Source organism: Felis catus, chromosome A1 (assembly GCF_018350175.1).
Source record: "Felis catus isolate Fca126 chromosome A1, F.catus_Fca126_mat1.0, whole genome shotgun sequence".
NCBI classification, from domain to species: domain Eukaryota; kingdom Metazoa; phylum Chordata; class Mammalia; order Carnivora; family Felidae; genus Felis; species Felis catus.
The window spans coordinates 223,266,850-223,287,832 of NC_058368.1; the positions used below are offsets into that span (position 1 = coordinate 223,266,850).

Here is a 20,983-nt window from a genome sequence, read left to right on the forward strand (position 1 = left end):
TCCCTGATGATGAATGATGTTGAGCATCTTTTCATGTATCTTTTTGCCATCTATATGTCTTTGGAGAAATGCCTGTTCATGTCTTCTTTCCATTTTCTGATCGGATTATTTATTTTTTTTGGGGGGGGGGCGTGTTGAGTTTGGTAAGTTCTTTATATATTTTGGATATTAATCCTTTATCAGATGTGTCATTTATAAATATCTTCTCCCATTCTGTAGGTTGCCTTTTAGTTTTGCTGATTGTTTCCTTCAATGGGCAAAAGCTTTTTATGTTGATGAAGTCTCAGTAGTTTATATCTAAGTTTGTTTTTTTTTGCATCCGGAGGCATATCTAGAAAGAAGTTGCTATGGCCAATGTCAAAGAGGTTACTGCCTGTGTTTTTCCTCTAGAATTTTTATGATTTTAAATGTCACATTTATGTCTTTGACCCATTTTAAATTTATTTTTGTGTATGGTGTAAGAAAGTTGTCTGATTTCATTCTTTTGCATGTTGCCGTCCAGTTTTCTCAACACCGTTGGTTGAAGAGACAGTCTTTCTCTCACTGGACATTATTTTCTGCTTTGTTGAAGATTAATTGACCAAATAGTCATGGGTTACTTTTTGGATTTTCTGTCCAATTGATCTATGTGTCTATTTCTGTGTTAGTACTATACAGTTTTGATCACTATAGCTTTATAATATAAACTGAAGTACAGAATTGTGATGTCTCCAGATTCATTTTTCTTTTTCAGGTTACTTTGGCTCTTTGGGGCCTTTTGTGGTTCCATACAAATTTTAGGATTATTTGTTCTAGTTCTGTGAAAAATGCTGTTGGTGTTTTGAAAGGGATTGCATTAAATGTGTAGATTGCTTTGGGTAGTATAGATATTTTAACAATATTTGTTCTTCCAACCATCAGTGTTTTATAGTTTTCAGAATACAGGGCTTTGATCTTTTTGGGTAGGTTTATTCCTAGGAATCTTATGGTTTCTGATGCAATTGTAAATGGGATTGATGCCTTTCAATGTCTTTGCTGCTTCATTACTAGTGTATAGAGTATCATGTTGCCTGTGAATAGTGTAAATTTGACTCCTTCCTTGCTGATTTGGATGCCTTTTATTTCTTTTTATTGTCCGATTGCTGTGGCTAGGATTTATAGTACTATATTAAATGGTGAGAGTGGACAGCCCTGTCTTGTTCCTGACTTTATAGAAAATGCTCTCAGTTTTTCCCCATTGAAGATGATAGTGGTATTAGTCCTGGGTTTTTCAAATATGGCCTTCATTATGTTGAGGTATGTTTCCTTCTAACCTACTCTTTATCATAGTCACCAACTAGACACAATGAAATTTGCATCAACAGTAATATGCATAAGCAGATATTGTTACATTCTACAAGGCAATACCATATAGCACTGAAAAAGTCAAACTAGTGATATGCATTATTGGCATAAATAAATCTCATATATATACATATATGTAATATATATATCCCACATATATAATATATCTCTCATATGTATAATATATATCTCATATATATAATATATGTCATATATGTATTTATATATGTTATATATATTTATATATATGTTATATATATATGTTATATATATGTTATATATATATATATATATATATATATATATATATATATATAGCCAAATATAGCCAAAAAAGCTACGCACAAAAGATAACATCTCAGATCATTTAATTATTTCAAGTTTGTGTACAGCTGAGGCGATCTATCAAAATAAAAGTTAAAATATACGCTTAAATGGGAGGTGACCGATGACTTGATTTAGTAATAAAAAATTGACTTAGTAATTAAAATTGCTGCTTTCTGTATAGCAGCTGGAAGTATTGCCTCTTACATCAGTCTCTCTCTCCATTCTGTCTCCATGATCTTGATTCTTTTGACCACTAGCTTTCTTTGCTTACTCATGTTATCTCCACTTCTGCATAAGAATTTAGTGTTCGTGGTGCGCCTGGGTGGCTCAGTCGGTTGAGCGTCTGACTTGGGCTCAGGTCATGATCTCATGGTACATGAGTTTGAGCCCTGCGTCGGGCTCTGTGCTGACAACTCGGAGTCTGGAGCCTGCTTCAGTGTCTGTGTCCCCCTCCCCCTCTGCCCCTCCCTTACATACGCTCCATCTCTCTCTCTCTCTCGAAAATAAACAAACATTAACAAATTAAAAAAAAAAGAGTTTAGTGTTTTTGTGTGGCTTTAGTTGACCATACCATGCTTGCTAGATCATGTCCTAGGTGAATTTTCATGCTATGTGCCTGTAGTCATCTAATATACTTTATCAGTCAGAATCTAAATTCTAAATTTTTAGGAGAGAATAACATTAGCTAATTTGATCCAGGTGCCTGTTTTGGGCCCAGTCTTAAGTAATGAGGATTGAGTAGTTTGATAATTAAAGATGCTTCAACTAAGACATGTCAGTTAAACAGTTTTGGTGTATTTGTTTTGTTTAATCTTTTTATGTTTTTTTGAGAGGGGGAAGAAAGAGGGTGGGAGGGAGAGAATCTCAAGCAGGCTCTATGCCCAGTGTGGAGTCCAAGGCAGGGCTCAATCTCAAGACCTTGGGACTGTGACCTGAGCCAAAATCAAGAGTCCCACGCTCAACTGACTAAGCCACTCAGGTGTCTGTTTGTTTTATTCCAAGAGGAGACATAGGATTGAGAAGAATGAATTGAGATATGTGTTATGCTTGCTACTTTTGTGGGTGATTGAAATAAAGTGAACAGTTACAGTGACTCTCAAGAGTTTTGTTCTCACCCAATCTTAAATTTATTGATACCTCCAGAGCTTTTGTTTATATGGATTGTATGTATGAATATTGTCCATGTAAGAAACTAAAAGTAAGAATAAAGAAGTATCTATTTCCCTTGGGGCGCCTGGGTGGCTCAGTCGGTTAAGCGGCCGACTTCGGCTCAGGTCATGATCTCACGGTCTGTGGGTTCGAGCCCCGCGTCGGGCTCTGTGCTGACAACTCAGAGCCTGGAGCCTGTTTCAGATTCTGTGTCTCCCTCTCTCTGACCCTCCCCCATTCATGCTCTGTCTCTCTCGGTCTCAAAAATAAATAAACGTTAAAAAAAATTAAAAAAAAAAAGAAGTATCTATTTCCCTAAAATAACAACTCATTGCATATTTGCATGCCAAATTTTATGAAAAACTGTATTTTCAAAACCAAAAAAAAATTGAAAAATAGCATTGTTGTACATTTTTGGAGCTCTCTGTAATGTCTGACTTAGTTGAGGGCAATCATTGCACACTTGTTTTTATGCTTTCGGTTTGTTGCAGTAGCACCTGTCTTAGAGTCTCTGGAAGACTCCACTGTGCGCTACAGAGGGAATGAAGTGAAAAAGGAACATAACAACTTAGCAGTGTTAAGAAAATAGTTTTGGTCCCCTAAACCCCTTGATGGAATCTCCAGCACCCCCGTGATTTCCTGAACACCACTGAGATCTACTCATGTACTAGACGGAGGATACACTGAAGTTCAAATTCCAGTTGAATCACTTATGGTTTTGTCTCTCTGGTACATATTTTCCTCACCTGCCCCATGGTGCTTTTAGTACCTTCCGGAATTAGTGGGAAACGCTTTTAGGATGACATAAAATAACATGAAATTATTTATTCCTACTAATAATGACACTGGTCATAGAGTTCCTCTTCTGTGGACCCTTCACTGCACCTCAGGCTTTGCTAGATTTGTTTGACATGGATTAACTCCCAGTACATCTGTGAATAAAATTTCAGCTCGAGTTCCATTTCGTAGGTACATATACAGAGCTGATGGAAAAATATTAACTAAGACATCACAGCTAGTCAGTAAAAGATAGGATTCAGGCATTCTAATGCCAGAACTCTGGTTCTTTGTATGCTCTTTGGCAATTAAGACATAAACAACAAACTTTGTTTCTTAACTGACACGTTTTCCTCTAATATAACCTAATATGTTATATTTATTTATTTTTTTTATTTAATCTAGTTAAGATCAATAATGATGCCAATTTTCTATCCTTCTTGGACTCATATGAAAGCACATTACAGATTTACTGCCCCTTTTTAAGCAACATGCCATATGCAGCTCTACTTGGCTTGATACAATACTAATACTTCAACAGGGTTTCAAATGAACTGGATGTTGGGGCACCTGGGTGGCTCAGTTGGTTAAGTGTCCGACTTTGGCTCAGGTCATGATCTTGCAGTTCGTGGGTTCAAACCCTGCATCAGGTTCTGTGCTGACAGCTCGGAGTTTGGAGCCTGCTTTGGATTCTGTGTCTCCCTCTCCCTCTGCCTCTCCTCAGCTCGCTCACTTGCTTGCTCTCTCTCTCTCTCTGTCTCAAAAATGAATAAAAACATTAAAAAATATTTAAAAAATAAAAAAAAATAAAATGAACTGGATGCCATACAGATTTCATGTTCGCAACAACCTTCTGAAGAACGTGCTATTTTTATAAACTTTTACAAGTGAAGATGAAGGGATTGGAAATTAAGCCACTTTGGCATCTCCCAGGGATAGAACTAGAATTTGAGCTGAGGTATTCTAGCACCAAAGTTCATTCACGTTACCACTTGAATTATAATCACTAAATCTTCTCTGTTTACCTATAATATTGTAGAAAGTAGGGAAAAATGTAGTATAAATTTATAGCTCTTTAGTGATACTTTATTATTTAATTGAACTGCTACCACATCGCAAAATGACACAGCAAAAAAAATGTTGATAATATGTTGATAATGTCAATAATAAATGTTGATATATCATCTTGATAATATGTGGCAGCAACTGTGGGAAGCTGTCCCATTCCCACTTTGCTTTCAATGGTCAGTTGTCTGTAGATGATGTGATTTAATGGCATAGTTGTCCTATATTTGGTTAAATTGAGCTGCATTAGTGCTAATGATAACAATATCAATATCAGTATCAATATAATAATAATAATAATCACAATAATAAATGAATCCAGAGCAAGGAAGGGAGTGAAGAAGAGAGGGTAGATTGGCTGGACTGTTCAAAAAAGAAAAAAAAAAGTGAAACCTAGGACACCCAGGTGGCTCAGTTGGTTAAGCCCCCGACTCCAGCTCAGGTCATGATCTAGTGGTCCATGGGTTCGAGCCCCTCATTGGGCTCTGTGCCGACAGCTCAGAGCCTGGAGCCTGCTTTGGGTTCTGTGTCTCCCTCTCTCTCTGCTCCTCCCAACCCCTACTCACACTCTCTTTCCTTCTCTCTGAAAAATAAATAAACATAGAAAAATGTGTTTTTAATTAAAAGAAAGTTAATCTTTTTGCTGGAAGTTGCTTGAAAAAATCATTTCCTTTCAAATGCCAATGAAATAACAAACGAACATTGATAATTACTCACATGGATACAAGTTATTATAGGTGTATCCAAAATTATGTGAATTGTTTAGAGTATTTTTTATTCCTTTACCATTTAAAAAAAATTTAACATTTATTCATTTTTGAGAGACAGAGAGAGACAGAGTGTGAGCAGGGAAGGGGCAGAGAGAGAGGGAGACACAGAATCGGAAGCAAACTCCAGGCTCTGAGCTGTCAGCACAGAGCCCGACGCGGGTCTTGAACTCAAGAACTGCGAGATCATGACCTGCGCCGAAGTTGGACGTTCAACCGACTGAGCCACAGGCGCCCCTCCTTTACCATTTTTTACAAGTATTATGTACCTGTTATACATATATAAGGATAAAGATATGCTATATACATATTCCTGTTTGGATATTATGTTTATTTTTTTATGATTTTAATATTTTGCATAGGAATTCCTATTGGTAAGGAACAAAATAATACGTTTCAAGTAAAAATAGGAACTAACCTCAAGGGAAACAGTAGTTGCTCTGTTAGGCAGTATTGAATAAGTTTTCTAGATTTTTACTTTCTTTCAGGACTGTTTTCTTCCTTCATTGTGCTCAGTCTGTTCCATTAATAGGTCGTGAGTTTACCTCGGAGGTTTCACTGCCAACATCATCAATGGTTTAGGGAAAAACAATTTTGTTAACAGTCATTTATAGCAAAGGACGATCTCAAGCAGACAACCTTGCTGCAGAATTTATTTTCAGACTTTTTAGTAGAATGTAGGCTCCCACTGTAGCTATCGTTTTAACTTCCCATTGACTGTCAGTTGAAAATATACAGAAAAAGATAGGCTATTTGTAGAATTCTCCATAAAATGTTTAAAGATTATACGTTTCAACATATTCAACTGACAACCCATGCTTTACATAAAAATAATCACACATTGAAAAGAAATAAACACTTTATGGACTATAAAACACACAGAACAAATTATTCCTTAAGTCATGTTTCAGAAAGTAAAATGAAATTTAAACAAAAATGACATGAAGAATAACTTAATATTATATATTATAATGCCATAGCACATACTAAGCAATAGTATTATTTTAATATTTTAAACAGTAAGTCCATTTCTTCTGTAAACTCTATTCTTATGTATTTAAAAGTGGAGACTTTTTTTTATTTTTTTTTAACATTTTTATTTATTTTTGAGACAGAGAGAGACAGAGCAAGAACGGGGGAGGGGCAGAGAGAGAGGGAGACACAGAATCAGAAGCAGGCTCCAGGCTCTGAGCCATCAGCCCAGAGCCCGACGTGGGGCTGGAACTCACGGACCGCGAGATCGTGACCTGAGCTGAAGTCCGATGCTTAACCGACTGAGCCAACCAGGCGCCCCTGCAGACTTATTTTTTGGCATTTAGAAGTAAAAACTCAACTACATTACGTGTGGCCTCACATTAAAACCCTCTGACTTTCAGATTCCAGTTCATGTGGTATTTTCAAATCCTAGTTAATAATTTAAAGTATAGTATTTATATGTAGATATGACATTGGATTTATAAAAAAATACTTTTTAAAAATGATATAAAATTGTGAAATAAAAATGACCAATTCCAAAACAGTAATTTGAATAAAATGATAACCTAGGGGCACCTGGGTGGCTCAGTCGGTTAAGTGTCCGACTTCAGCTCAGGTCACGATCTTGCGGTCCGTGAGTTCAAGCCCCGCGTCGGGCTCTGGGCTGATGGCTCAGAGCCTGGAGCCTGCTTCCGATTCTGTGTCTCCCTCTCTCTCTGCCCCTCCCCCATTCATGCTCTGTCTCTCTCTCAAAAATAAATAAACGTTAAAAAAAAACATTAAAAAAATGATAACCTAGATATGTGTGTATATATATGTGTGTGTGTGTGTGTGTGTGTGTGTGTGTATATGTGTATATATATACACACGCACACACACACACATATATATATATATATATAAGCTATGTCTCTCATTAGATGTATTAATGTGTGTTACACACATTTCATATATATAGAGTTTTAGGTGTATATATGTGTGTATATACACGTGTGTGTATATGTATATATACACATACACAATATATTAGGTATATATTGTGTATGTGTATATATATATATATATATATATATACACACACACACACACATACTATATGTTATGTTGTGTATGTATACATATATATAGATGTATATGTATGTGTATATATTTATACATATATACACACACACATATATATAGTGTATATGAAATATGCCTGTCATTAGATGTATTAATGTGTGTATATAGACTTTTTATATATATACAAGGTATTAGATATATATGTGTATGTTTATATACACACATACTTTGTTATGACATCTATGTATATATATATATATATACACACATATATATCATATATATAAACTATGCCTCTCATGAGATGTGTGATCCCTGTGATTCTGAAAGAAGAGACAAATAGCTTTGAAACTATACTGGGCAAAACAATCATGACTTTCTAAATAGTAACTAATGTAAGAGCAAAACTCCTGTTTAGAAGTCAAATAAATCACAAGTGCCTAAGAGGACAAATAATATAAAATCAATGAGATAAATGATCCATGGGTAATTATTGTGTGGGATCCTCAGGGCCCATAACTTGTTTTTAAAGTATAAACTGACTTTTTTTTTAAAGTTCCTTGAACACTTTTCTGTAATGGTTTAGTGGAATCTTCTACAACCTGATCTCAATAATAGTTTCAAATAATAATAATTTCAAACAAAATAGTTTCAAACAGTAATTGTTTTTAGCATTCCTTAAAACCAGTGACTCCAAACTTTAGCCTCCAGACATTAACTTCCAGACATTCATAGGACTCATCTTAAGAGCTTCTTTTATGTAGTTTTCAGACTGCAATTCTGTAAGTCTTGGTTGGGGTTCTACAGTCTGCCTTTTGGGCCATCTGGGGCATGTGGCCAGTAGGGTATGTTTATAGATCCCATTTTGGTATTCACAGGCTAAACTGCCTTGAAAAGCCCAAGCACACATTTTCTTTTATAGGATTAATGCATTCAACAGCATGTTACTCCTATTATATTTCGAAAGCACTCAGGGCATATAAGTATAATTGTATATTTATGAAGGTAATAAAATGCATCCCCAAATATCTTCATAACTGATAAATTTCACATTTCTCTCTTTCCTTTTCTAGGGAGGGCTGATACATAGTAGAAATCTGTTACTCAGTCTTGCATAGGCATCTTCTGTTCCGGTACTGTCCTAGGGCATTATTTCTAAGCTGGCAGAGATCACATATTAATGAAAAAAATTCTATTGCTTCTTTCTAAGTTTTAAAATCTTCACTCATATCACAATGAGTATATATTGATGCCATGCTGTCAAGAGGGTCTCAGAGAGTTTAAAAACAAAACTATTTTGCAACCAAAATGAACCCAGGAAATGAATCTTTGTGTTTTGTATTTTAAAATATAATGTCTACCTAATACCATGTATAACAATAATCCAACCTGTGCTAGTTCACAAAGTATTCAGAATATCTACAGTTTTAAAATATGTATATGGATTGTTTTGTCTTACATAATTTACTTTAGAGTTTTTTAAATGTTTATTTTTGAGAGAGAGAGAAAGCGTGCGCATGCGCGCACAAGTGGGGGGATGGGCAGAGAGCGATGGAGACAGAATCCAAAGTAGGCTCCACGTTCTGGGCTGTCAGCTCAGAGCCAGATGCAGGGCTTGAACCCAGGATCCGTGAGATCATGACCTGAGGTGAAGTCAGATGTTTAACGCACCAAGCCACCCAGGTGCCCCTTACATAATTTACTTTTAATTATCCTCAGAAAATTAAACTTTTTGATGTAACTTTTGAAATAAAACATCCAAACAAGAAGTTGGTGTATACTATATGTATATATTGCCAAATGTACATTTATCTTAATGTTATAAACAATGGAGGATATAATTTATAGAATATCCCTATACTTATATTTTCTTTTCTTTTTTTCCTATACTTGTATTTTCAAGTAATGTAACAGATTTAAAGTAATGAAATAATAAAACAGATTTAAAAGCGAAGCAAAAAAGAAAAAAAAGTGTGAACATGGTTTTTGAGTATGCAATTATCTTCTTAAAGATGAGTAAAATAAGACTTACCAAATCTGAGGTGCACAAATGATTTTGATCATACCAAGGAGAGATCAAACATGGATAATCATGGTGTATTATTGAAAAATTTAATATTCACACATTAGTATATGGCACTACCTGAATTCAGATATAGAAAATAGTAAAGCTTAGTTTCACTATGAATTTTAGGTTAAAAATATTAAAAAAAAAATAGCCACTTTCATCTACTTGCCAGGATATAGACCATCTTGACTACCCAAAAATATGGAATGAGTATGTATAAAATTGGATTAAACTCATCAGTAAGGAATATAGCAGAATAATAAACGTGATTCAAAGAGCACTTGAAGATGTATTTATCAGCAATTAGAATTGTATGTTGGACTAAAATAAGATTTCTTGGTTAGATATGAAACTGAGTGTTGGCCTTCAGGACAAAAACAAAACATAACCTTTGATGGTATCTTTTCTAATAGAGCCATTTGCATTTGACCTGACAAAAAAAAAATCTACAAGTTATCACGTAACTTTACAGAATATCGATCTTTAATGAGGAGTAAAAAGCAAAGAGCCATTCTAGATATTTGGATGATTTTTGAGCACTTTATTAAAATGTGGCATTTAAAGGATATGTTGTCTTTCCTTTGTTTTATTTCCAATTATGGGATAATTTTTTCTTAACAGTGTTTTTTCTGGCCTTTCCTTTTATACACGTCCCTTCTATAATATTACTGTCTAGTTTATGACACCACTTAATAAACTCTCCCCTCTCCTATCTCAGGAATAACCCTTCCCTGGAGAGAACCAAGTAATTAAGTGTGTGAATTCAAAGGGGACCCCTGCAGGGCTCTAGCCATCTTGCTAAATAAGAGTAAATAGAAATTGTTTGCAATGTCAACAATTAGAGCAGACATAGTCAATAAGAATTTAGAGGTGAGATTAGCAATAGATAAGCCACTAAATGGGAAGTATTCCTTTTGAGAGTTAATGGAATCTTTATTTGGAAAGTTCTGACATTCTTAGTGTTTCTCTGTGAGCATACAAATGTTTCAAACAGATTTTTCATTCTAATTTTAGATGTTTTGGATGTTGCATTAAAAATTCCTTCATGTTTTGAACAGATATAATTAAATGCTATTTAATGGGCCCTTCAAAATGAGACACTTCAATAATTGACTGTACATCATTCCACAGTGCTTAAGTCCAGAGAGATGATTGCACCAAATTGATCTCTTGACATTTTCCCTCAGCTCTTCATTTTCAAAGTAGTTGGTCTTGTACACATGCACATCAACCAAAAATATTGGAATTCAGAGGAGCTCTTCAGCAACTGTCAAATAAATCTATCCTTCAATGCTTAATTCACTTGAAAGCTAAATTCTATAGATATGATGGTTACCTAAATGAGTGTAATTACTCTTCATTTTAGGGCTTCTAAAAATGCTTCTTTTTTAAAACTGCTCAGTTTGCATTTACCTCAGTATGACGGGATGGTATTTGTTGGTTGGAAGCCTCATTTAAATAAAACCTAACTTAATGTATTTAAGTGCCTAATAGGGATAAGGCTCTGCTTCTAATAGATGGACTTTTTTTTTTTTTAAGTTCTAAATTATTTCATCTCTTGTTTCCACTGAATGGGGATTAAATGTTTGATTCATGGGGCAGTTAAAGACTGGAAGAGACAGAAATACACATAAAGGTGAATGTGAACATGATGATTGCATTGATCTTTTTCTCCAAAATAGGAGCTTGGCTTATGTCACTTCCCAAAGCAATGTGTTAGGGTTTGACCTTGTGTAAATTATGTTCTTTAACTCACCTGGTAGGATATAATGAGGTTCCTAGCAAATGATTTATGAAGTCAACTTTAAAAGATATTAGTGCTTTTAAGTATTTAAGTTGTAAATAGACATGAAGTCACATGAAACACTGAGAAGAACCCATTTTAGAAAAATTCAAATAAGTTGGACCCAAACAAGGAATTCAAAAAAGGAAACAACTAAGCAGACAAATCAAATAGGTTACTTAAATATCTGTGATCTTTCTCTGACACACATAAGTATTCCATTTCCTTATAAAAGTTTAATATTCTGGTTTAATATCAATAGTTTAATATCTAAAGACTTCTAATATTTACCAAATATTTGCTATAGCCACATCATGGCTCTAGTAATTATAGTAAATACTATGTATCTGCTGTTCTGATGAGTCACAACAATGCCATGTTTTAGATCTATATTTATATCACAACCAAGGAAATAAGGAAGGTACTTCAAGAAATTTATCCAATATCACACAGGTAATAAATGGGAGAACTGAGCTTTAAATGGTAACCTGGAACTTTTAGGCCCACATTTTATTCTGTTTCATCATTTTCTTTACAAATATGGACATTATTGTAAGATCAGTGTTTGACATATCAATCCTTACCCCCTTACACTGGGGTTAAGAAAAATAAGTTAGTTGGCAAAAACTGTTTTTAAGGAGTTACATCTTCTTATTCATTTTAAGAATTCACAAAGATTTTCACTTCACTTAGGACATTCTTACCACCCTATAAAAATCTCTCTTTACAACATTACACTTTTTCTTTTTTATCCCCATTTGACTCTGCTTAGATTAAACCACTAAATGTATTGAGCCAGTTAAGCTATTTTAGTTAAAAGATTAGATTAGAATATCATTCAGTGGGCTCAAAAGGAACATTAATATCACATCCATGTTCATATCTCTTTAGTTTACCAAAATGAGAATATGTATAATGGTGCGCATTTGAATGTATGAACAAAGTAATTCACAGTAGTCAACTAGAGACACACATTTTCCTTTTCACTGGATTTTTTTGGTGTGCTACTTATTGTTTCAGAATTTGGAAAACTTGAAAAGTTTAAGTGAGAATTAGGTTTTTTGATCAAAATGTAAATTATTATTTTGTGCCACAAGAAATGATTTTCCTAAGATTCCTTCTAGATCTGACATAACATTTATCGTAGATCCTTAAAAAATAAGCATTGCTGCTGCCACTTAACAGAGGTATAATTGTTAAGGTTTTTAATGTTTTTGAGCTTTGATTTTCTTCATGGATGAAATTAGTATTTGTTACACCTTCCACTTTGAACAGTTGGAAAGCTATGTGAGAGAATGGATAGAGATTGTCTAGTGCAGTGCCCGGCACCTAGTAGGAACTCAGTTCCTAGTAGGAACTTTTTCCATGCCATCAGCTATAGAAATAACTTGGGAAGAATGACAATATTCATATCTCTTTCTTCTATAGATGGAACCATTGTACAGGCAGCATGAAAAGTTATGTTTCCTGGGTTTTGGCAATATTTTACATGCCTTTGTTTATGTTGTATCATTTTAACAGAGCACGATATGAGTTCCTTATATGAGTACCTTTAATTAGATTATTTCAGAATTTTGGTTAAAGCAGTCATTTCATGTATTTTAAGCATATGAGTTTTATAAAAAGTTAGCAATTTAAAAGGAATATAAGAACAGTTGGCTTTCTGTTTATTTTCCTCTAAGATGCATTTGTTAAAAATGAAAACAATTAAAATTTAAAAAAGAACAGAAAAGAACTTAGAAAAATGATAAAAAACAAGTTTAAATGCCCCCAAATTTGCATACCTAAAGGGAAGAATATTTGGGAAAATTCTCTTTTTATACATTTTATCCACCTAAGTTTTCAAAGATGGGTACATTCTTCATATGATTCTCTATAACTGTCTTTTTACACATAATAAATTAGTATATAGTGATTTCCATGTCATAATGAAAATGGTAATTAGTTGTTGTAATAACAATCTGAATAGCAGTCTTTCTGAGCCTCTAATGTATGTCAGATATTGTATAAAACACTTGCTGTATATTATGATATATACCAATCAAAAATTATTTTGAGAATAGATATTGTTTTAATATCCAGTAAAGCATCTTGTCCAAGATTTCATGTGAAGTAGATATCAGAGCCTATCCTCAAAGGCTTACCTCTTAGGAGCAAAGAACATGCTCATAATTTCTGACTTGCTGACTTCATAGAACACTAAAATTGCATGACTGTAATCGGCATAATTCTATTTACTTGTTCTAGGTCTTGTATCCATACTGTAGTGTTCCTAAAGGAAAGAGAAAATATTTTTTCTTTCTTTGGATTTTTATTTTTTATTGAAATAAAATTAAATACAGTGTTATATTAGTTTCAGGTGTATAATAAAGTGATTCAACAATTCTATACATTACTCAGCACCCCTCAAGATAAATGTATTCTTAATCTTTACTTCACTCATCCCTCCACCCACCTCCCCTCTGGCAACATCCATTTTGTTCTCTGTATTTGAATCTGTTCTTTTGTTTGTCTCTTTTTTTTTTTCTTTGTTCATTTGTTATCCTTCTTCATTTGTTCTTTCTTCCCAATATGAGTGATGTCATATGGTATTTATCTTTCTCTCTCTTATTTCTCTTAGCACTATACCCTCTAGAAGACAATATCTATTTTTCATTGTATGTTACTACAAACAGGTGTGCCTTGCATATAGGCAGCTAGGCACAAGTCAATAAAAAATACACAAAATACTTTTAGTAGCTTCATTGTAATTTCATTGTAATTAAATTGTAATTCATTGTAAATTCATTGTAATAAAAAGCATGTGCTTTGTGTGCACATGCTATGAAGGATTTAGCTGGTCACTTTTGATTTACACATTTGGTCTTTTAATCTCCACTACTATGAATATCTTTGTGTTTAAGTTGTTGCAGAATTGTTCAAAATCTTCTGTGGAGAAATTTCTATAATTGTTCAAAGCATAAACCCATTTAAAATGTTGAAGCATACTGTCTGTCTAGTACTATTACTTAAAAAGACTTCTCCACTATTGCTTTCATAGTGGTACTATTTCCCTCACTTTTAACTACATGTGATGTGTTTTGTTACATTTAAGTTATAGTTACTAGCTAAAATTTAGTCCTACCAAAATTGTAGTACGCTTGCTTTGTACTAGTAAATTCCAAATTTCAGGAGCTTACCACAGTTGATTTTCTTACTTACCAGAAGTCTTTAAGAGCAGTGAGGGCCTCTATTCCCATAGTCATTCAGAGATTAGTTCTTTCCATGGTGTGGCTCAGCCTTCTTCTAGGACTTCAGTGTTTTCTCTGTCCATCCAACAGATAGGTTGAACAAATGGAGAATTAATCACAAGGCATAAGCATGCCTAGAAGTGAATTAATCATTTCCACCTGGATTCCCTTAGCCCAAATTGAGTCATAAGTTCATTTTTTTTTTTAAATTGTAACTCCATTATAATTAACATACAGTGTTCCATTAGTTTTAGGTGTACAATGTAGTGATTCAGCAATTCCATACATCATCCAGTGTTCATCATGACAAATGGCCTCCTTAATCCCCAGTAATTATTTCACCCATCCCCCTGCCCACCTCCCTCTGGTGACCGTTAGTTTCTTCTCTATAGTTAAGAGTCTGTTTCTTGGTTTGCCTCTCTCCCCACCCCCCACCTCTCCCATGAACATCAGTTTTGTTTCTTAAATTCCACATATGAGTGAAATCATATGGTATTTGTCTTTCTCTGACTGACTTCACTTAGCATAATACACTCATATTCCATCCACATATTGCAAATGGCAAGATTTCATTCCCTTTTATGGATGAATAACATTCCCTGTGTGTGTGTATGTGTGTATGGTATATATGTATATATGTGTGTACCCATACATACCACTTCTTTATCCATTCATCAGTCAGTGGACATTTGGGCTCCTTCCATAATTTGGCTATTGTTGATAATGCTGCTATAAACATTGGGATGCATGTGTCCCTTCACATGAGTGTCTTGGTAACCTTTAGGTAAATACCTAATGCAAATGCTAGATTGTAGGGTAGTTCTATTTTTAAATTTTCAAGGACACTCCATACTGTTTTCCACACTGGCTGCACCATTTTACCACCAACAGTGCAAAAGGGTTCCTTATTTTCCACATCCTTGCCAAAACTTGTTGTTTCTTATGTTTTTGATTTTAGCTATTTTGATAGGTGGGAGGTGATGTCTCATTGTAGTTTTGATTTGCATTTCCCTGATGATGAAGTGACGTTGAGCGTCTTTTCTTGTGTCTGTTGGCCATCTGTTTGTCTTCTTTACAGAATTGTCTTTTCATCTATTCTGCCCATTTTTCTAAATGCATTTTTTTTTAATTTTTGGTGTTGAGTTTTAGAAGTTCTTTATATATTTTGGATACCATCAGATATGTCATTTGCAAATATTTTCTCCCATCCAGTATGTTGCCTTTTAGTTCTGTTGACTCTTTCCTAAGATGTTGGCATAAGGTCAGTTTTAACTTCAATGGGGACTCGGAACTTAGTCTAGCTGTGTACCCAGGGAAAGTAGAACGTAAGTTTAGTAAACAATGAGCCCATCCCTACCATAGTTTTCCAAACACCTGTTTCAGTCTTCATCTTCCACATACAACACATTCGTGTCTTCCCACTGATGACAATACGTATCCTAGATGAAAAGTATCCAAGATCTCTGGACAGTAGTCTTTTCCAAAGATCAAGGCCTAAAATATAGTCCTACCCACCCACCCCATACACCCATCCAAAGTCAAGGGCATAACCAGACAGGACTAACGTGACAAAAGAAATGTCCTGGGGGGAAAAATGACAGACAGGCAGTAGTTCATACTTCATATTAATTTTGAAATATTCCTGGGGGGGGGGGATGTGGAATCTACCAAATGACACGAACTCTCTGATTCATTATTCTATATAAGGCACCTAGATGTACCTTAAATGTGATATTACCTTCCCATTCTACTTCCATGGCCACCTCTAAAGTAGGCACTGGCGAGTCCTTTTCTTACCCTGAGGAATCCCTCCTACCTGCTACCTGTATGTGCAAGCCTCAGAATCCGTAAGTTCAGTTGATTTTCAAAGTGCCAGAACGCTTTTAGTCCAAGCTCCTTGTTTCTTTGCCAATGAGATTTCCTCAAAAACTGATAGGCTTCTGATTGATTTGTTTCTAATCATTTCCATTTGGCAATAAACATAAATTATTACTTAGACAAAATGTCAGCTCTCCTTTCTTTTCTTACATCTCACCTCAGTGTCCCTTCCTCTCTCAAATTACTGCAGGCGACCTTGAGGTGATCTGAGTTAAGTGTGGAGGTGAAACTCTTAATCTGATCATTTATGTAAAGCAGTCAATTTTTTCAACTGACACATCCAAACAAGCTTTTTCTTTTTTCTTTTTTTTTTCTTTTTTAATCTCAAAGATATTTTCAAACCTGATGTTCAGTTGTTGAGGTCTATATTGCACCCAAAGCGTTCACAAACTTTTAACGCTCTGGACTGTCTCTATTCTTTTTGTTCTCCTACTTAAATATAAGGAGATCCTGACCTTGCTAATTTCATTCTCAATACTTTTGTGATGCAGCCATCAATAGCCATCACTGCCCACTGAATTTTGTTAGCGTGTTGTTTACCTTGTAGGTTACTGCTGCTAATAATGTTACCAAAATTTGCTACTCTGTAACATGATGACAGACCCAAGTGCAAGGTACTAATTTTGATGTTAAATTGAAGGACTACCAGAAGCTCTAACAGACAAGCCTCATGATCTTACTGGTTTAATAGAAGTTTGTTTCTAGTTCAGATAAAGGCTGTTCCATAATGTCATTCAGAGACCAGGCTCCTTCAATCTTGGGTACCTTTCCCTATGTTAAGGATAGAGGATCCCATTGGAGTCTTTCATGGGACAGCCCTCCATGTAGTTTTCACCACTTTCAGCCATATTGCTTCCACAAAAACTGAGTGATCATAGCCAAACCTGCAAGAAAGGGAAGGAAATGTAACACAGCTATGTCCTGGAGGAAAGAGATAGCTATCTTAACTGCTAGGACAAAATAAACACTTTAAGGATTAACTTTCAGTTAATTTTAGCTACCTGTTGAACTTGGGATATAGTCTGAGGGTAAAGAAAGATAAAGACACAGTTTTTTTTTTTCACTTACAGAAAAATAAAATAAAAATATGAAAAAAGTACCCATGAATTCTTTTTTTAAATAAAAGTAGTTAAATTGTCATTTGTAAAATATTTAAAGCACAAGATGTTTAAATATATGTATGTATAGCATACTGATAGAAATTAAAAGTAAATATAGTCTTCCTCCTAGATTTAACAATTCAAGGGATCCAATTCTATTTTGAGTATTTGCATTTAAAAAAGGGAAATCCTGATTATATATACATCGCTCATGGAAGAAAAAGCATAATGTATTTTCAAATACACAGCTGTAATTCCTCAGTACACTGGAAAAAGGCAGAATTGACAGATGGAATGAGGTCCTTCTCTTTCAGTAGCTGAACTTCCTGTTAAGGCCTCACCAAACCCTTTTAGACAAATATTATTATGTCACACTGTCAAACCCTTAATTCCTCCCATAGTTATGTACTAAGCATCTCCCATATGTGAGAAAGTGTAATTTAATGGGAATTTAAGAATCAATAAGACTCCTCTACCCCTAAGAGGATTATAGATGGGCTCATGGTTATCTGGTGGTATTTCTAAGATGGGCAGAATCAGCATCACCTGTGAGCTCCTTAGATAAGCAGTCTCAAGGTCCACCAGCAATCTGTTTTGTTTTGTTTTGTTTTGTTTTTTAAGATTGATTTATTTTTGAGCGAGAGGGTGTGTGTGTGTTTAAGTGGGGAGGGGCACAGAGAGGCGGGGACAGAAGATTTGAAGAGGGCTATGCACTGACTGCAGCTGGCTCCATGCAGGGCTTGAATTTACAAGCTCTGAGATCATGACCTGAGCTAAAGTTGGACCCTCAACTGACTGAGCCACCCAAGTGCCCCAGCAGTCTATTTTTAACAAGGTTTCTAGGTGATTCTGATGCAAGTCAGTGGTTAAGTATAACTGGTCTTGTGAGATCCTTTAGGGACAGTTAGGATGCTTGAAAGAATATGCTTCCTTCCCACCCTTACCTCACCCTGAGCATCTGTCTCAACCACAACAGTAAACAGTGAAAGTAAGAACTGAACTTGAGTAATTTTTTGTTTCCTTTACATGCTTTATGTCCCGTACACATTATAAAGATAACCATTCCCTTGGATGAATTACAGCAGAAAATTGCTTGTGAGTATTTAGTAAGGAGATGCATAAAGTAAAATCATGTAAAAAAATTCAGTTCAACAAAGGTGTTTTTTACTTTATTTTAAATCTGCTTGTTTCCCCCCAGAAACCCTGTAAATTATATAGTTAATGGGGAACAAATCAAAAGTAAAGATCAAGACCATAAAAGGAAGTAAGCAAGCCTGTTCACTGTGATGGTAAATATAGATTATATGATTGAGAATTAGATTTTATTCTTATCTTTCTTTGAGCTAAGATTAAAAGGAAAGCATGATTAGTTACATTGAGATTGTTACTATAGAAACATATGAAATGCTTTGTTGTATGTTCATAGAGATGTTGTGGGAGATATTATTAAAAACATTAAGAGATTCCAAACTCCTTAGCCTAGAGGAGGCAGGCAGATAACTAAAATAAGAAATCAGGCTGGATGGAATAAAACATGGAGAATATAGTGCTAACCTCAGGATGATAGGCCATTGTCAAGTAAGCATGTACTTCCCAGCTCACAGAGATCATTGCCAAACTGGAGACAGGCCAAATTTCACCATATCTCCAGTTTTTTTGAGAGAAGTTAGAAATGTCTATTTTTAAGTAAAATTTCTAAAAGTTTTAATATTTTTAAATAAAGTATGTTTTGTAGTATTATGTTGAATAAATGACATTCTTCTGATTGAGAATATGCCCTAGACTGCCCACTAGTATACAAATTCTGTATTGTGTCCTATTATTTCTGCAAATGGAAAAGAAGATTATTTCTGAGTTTGGTATCGGGTAAAACAACTTGTTTATATTTTGACACTATGAAATATGGAAAAATGACACTGCATCCTTTTTAATCTGGATGCCCAAAAGTTTTCAAGTCTTTCCATTCAATTTTTTGGGTCTACTACTAGGAAATATATAGGCCATTTAGGGTTACATTTACATTTACATTTACATTTACATTTAATAAGCTTCCATTTTCAACTAGTCTTTTTATGCCTCCTTTCTCTGGTCACTGCATTTTCATTTTATTGTATCTCATGGTATGTCAACTCAAATATCCCTGTAGCCTCTTGGATTGTTAAGTACAAGTGAAATCACATTTATATCACAGTGATTATAGTACCAATCACAGAGGTTACATCCGTATTTTGAAGAGGGGGTTTAGACTCTGGAGGGAGCGCACTCATAAGATATTTCTGAAACTTAGGGGCGGTTCAGTCAGTTAAGCGTACAACTATTAGTCTCAGCTCAGGTCATGATCTCACGGTTTTTGAGTTCAAGCCCCACATTGGGCTCTGAGCTGACAGTGTGGAGTCTGCTTGGGATATTCTGTCTCTCTCTCTCTCTCTCTCTCTCTCTCTCTCTCTCTCTCTCTCTCTGCCCCTCTCCTGCTGGGTCTCTATCTCTCTCTCAAAAATCAAACAAACAAACAAACTTAAAAGGATATTTCTGAGATTATTTGCTGTGCCATCCGTGGTCTGGATCATCAGCCCATGTTCCAAAATGCCACCTGCCAGAGAGCGGCGTCTGTAAGACAGTATTACCCGGAGCATGTGCATCTGATTGCTGCTGGTGAAGTCACAACATATTCCAGGCATGCCAAGGTATCTTGTGTCCCTGAGAGTTCTGTGGAAATTCTTAGTGTTCCCAAAGGAATCCTCCTGTCACTGACTATGCCTGCAAACTATGATGCCATAATGTTCTTTGCTGCTGTCACCACTGATGAGCTGTCACTTACACAGACCCAGTGTGCACTTTCAATGGGACATATAGATCAGGGCAATGATGGAACATCAAGGCAAGAGGAGCGGTTTTCCTCCTGAGTCATGCTTAGTCAGGCGTTTTGTTTTGTTTTGTTTTTCCACATGGTAACAGCTGACTTCCAGAGTTAAAGTTCTCTGCATCAATATACAGGAGCTTTTACCTAAAATTGCCCTAGAGTACCATGGATTCTGTCTTAGTCATCAAAATCAGTCATGACCAATAACAAGAATGATTTTTTTTTCAGAAACAAAAACACTAGTACATACCTTAACTTTCCAAGCCAGATGCCCCCCTTTTATGCCCCCCTTTTATGTTTTGAGTTGTTACTGGAACCTTTGTCCTTTTATGAAATTTTTCTTCAGTCGCATCCGTCCACTCATCCAGATTTGCTCTCATATCTTTGGATTTTCCTTCATCTGGTAGAGGGAAGCTGAAATACAGCGATTTAGATTCTTATCTCCAGAAAGTTATTCCGGGACTGAGTACTTGAGGGTTGGGGCATGCATTCCTTTTCTCTTTCTGTTGTGATGGATTAGCACACTTTCACGCACTTGACCCAAATCAATTTATTATCTCTTAGTTTTCATGTGTTAGAAGTCAGGGACCACTTAACTGGATGTCCGCTCAGATCTTAC

The 20,983-nt window shown here is 35.2% G+C and overlaps 1 protein-coding gene and 1 long non-coding RNA gene across 10 annotated transcripts in view; one reads left to right on the forward strand and one right to left on the reverse strand.

Moving 5' to 3' along the window:
- LOC102902217 overlaps positions 1–20,267 on the reverse strand; it is a 37,787-nt gene extending 17,520 nt beyond the window's left edge. The window contains exons 1-4 of the long non-coding RNA XR_890830.4: positions 20,129–20,267; positions 17,085–17,288; positions 14,498–14,601; positions 13,441–13,568 (exon numbers count right to left, since the gene is read on the reverse strand). This is a non-coding gene — a long non-coding RNA (uncharacterized LOC102902217). The remainder of the gene's footprint in view (positions 1–13,440; positions 13,569–14,497; positions 14,602–17,084; positions 17,289–20,128) is intronic.
- The window catches only part of CDH18 (cadherin 18), a 1,009,468-nt gene that overhangs the window by 614,269 nt on the left and 374,216 nt on the right, over positions 1–20,983 (forward strand). The window lies entirely within an intron of this gene.